We start from the raw sequence: 2,560 nt of genomic DNA on the forward strand, positions 1-2,560 counted from the left end.
GTCTCCAAAGGCCAATATGGTTTTGAAGTCTAAGAAGAACTATCCAAAGTCATCAGACAAAAATCCTGTGGATCTTATATTTGATACTCCAAGGCCAGATGAAAAGAAGCTGTTGGCAAGGTCTATTGCATTTTTCAAAGATCCATCTGACTCAATTCTTAAAAGAAGAATTGCCAAAATCTACCTGTGTGGTGGCTGGACACCCTCAGTTTGTAGAAGCCAAGAAGGAAGAAAAAGAAAGAATCAAGCAAGAGAAGAAGCAGGCTGCTTTAGATGCTAAAAGGCTCAAACAAAAGAAGAAGCAAGCTGCTATCTTGGTCAAACTTTAAGCTATAAAAACTACAACTGAGATTTTTGAGAAACCACCTGTGATTACTGAAGCTCAAGATCAAAAAATTCTCAATGAACCTCAACAAACAAAGAAACTAAGATACAAGCATAGAATCAAGAGAAAATTAGACTTCAGTGATGAGGAATTGGAAGATTACATTCCCAACCAGTCTACTTCTACAACTCAAACATCCAAACCCTCAGTGGTGCATGAGAAATTCAAGGTGGATCCAACAAAGAACTTTCATGGTGAGCCTATAATTCCCAAGGATGAGCCAATAGACTGGAAAAGTTTTCCAATTCATGAACTCAATTTACCAATCTTCAACAAGCCAAAGAGAACAAAGTCTAGAGCAATCAAGAAGGTCAAGCCTGTAAGTTTCAGAACCAAAGCCCTAACCAAAGCTCAATCAACTGTCAATAAGGGAGATCTTCTATACATCTGTGACATCAAAGAATTTTCAGAGATTAATCTCTACATGGATGAACTAGAAGAAGGGAGAGCAATTGATGCTCACAGAAATCTCCCTGAGAGACTGGTGTTCAAGTACAAGGGAGGGAAAGAAATCACATGGCCTCTTCACAGGATTCTTCAAGAAAGCTGCTTTGTACTGATAAGATCTTCTCATCCTTCAAGAAAAACTTTGGTTTTAATGTAATTGCAAGGAAATTGGTCCTAAAGAAGATAGAAGATCTAAGGAGCAATAAATCCAAAGATGCACTCCCAAAAACTCTATCAATTCTCTTCACAGGAAATAGAGTGCATTTGAGGCCTTATTGGCTGATGGAATTCATGGTTGACAAGGGTGTTGGAAGATTCTTCAGACTAGATGACCAACTGAGTATCTCTAGCAATGAGACTCTATTGGAAATGCAAGAAAAGATGGATCTATCAGATGCTGAAGAACTTGAATTCCACAGACAACTCCAAAATCAAATAGAAGAAAATAACAGGAAGCTTGGGAAGAAATCCAGACAATCAAGGAAATAGGAATCATCTACTCAGACTAGAGGAGCACCTTGATATTGATTGTGAGAACTCTTGTACACTTTACTTTGTTCAATTTTTAATAAACTGTAGCACTTATTAGTTTTATCTACTATATTTCAATCTGTACATTTGGGGTGTTTTGTTTTCATAAAGTTTCTCTTAATTTATGGCTACAATTCCATTAGACATAAATTGGGGGAGATTGTTAGGAATATGTTGTGAACTTGATGATAAGTTAAACAAAACACCTTAATAGATTTAACTTGGTAAATTTATAGTTCTTGACGGATGTTTTATTATAGTCCCGACGGATGCTATTTATAGTCCCGACGGATGATAACTGAACATCCATCGAGAGTGTAGCTTATGTAACAATAGGTATTGTAGCACATTTCTGCAAACAATAATATTTTAGTCTAGTACATTCTGTAGGATTCTCTAAGTCATGTTGACTACTAGATTGATATACAGAATATGTTGGCTAATTGTAAATATGAGATTGTAATTCTGTATAAGTGAAATGGAGTCAAGCGACAGATAGACTCCCGACGGATGATCTACAAGGCTCCCGACGGATGATCAACATATTCTCGACGGATGTTCAACATAATCCCGATAGATGATCATATTCAAAATAGTTGTTGATAGTGACAACATAGTCACATGCGTCGGGTGTTTATAAAAGGAATGTGGCAGCCTGTTAAGCAGGATTTTGAGAACAAATAAGCATTAACATTTCCATACAAATGTGAAGATATTCAAAGATGCTGGATAGAGTAATGTAGCAGCATGATATTAGACTAGATTCATTTTTGTTTTATTGTCTTATCTTATTATCATGTAACTTGGTGATATATATAAACCAAGAGTAGCAAGTAGAACAAGTAATTGAGTAAGCTTATTTTCCAGAGAAATAGATAAGGATGCATTTGTTAAGAATTTCTCTGTAAGTTTGTTGTTCACTTGTAAAGCAGTTGTGTGCTATTCAAAGCATCACAGAGTTCTCAATTTGATATATATATATATATATCTGGTGGATAAATTTAAATCCACCAGAAAGTTTTAAAGCTTTGTGTTTTATTACTTTGTGTTTTGATTTATATTATTCTTCCATTCTGCATTACTGTAAATCAAACACTGTTATATACATTAAGTTAGAACATTTGTAAAATCTCAAAAAGTAGACAAAATTACATTCAACCCCCCTTCTGTAATTCTTGTTGTATTGATTGGGAATAA

The sequence above is a fragment of the Apium graveolens genome, chromosome 6 (genome assembly GCF_009905375.1).
Source record: "Apium graveolens cultivar Ventura chromosome 6, ASM990537v1, whole genome shotgun sequence".
NCBI lineage: Eukaryota > Viridiplantae > Streptophyta > Magnoliopsida > Apiales > Apiaceae > Apium > Apium graveolens.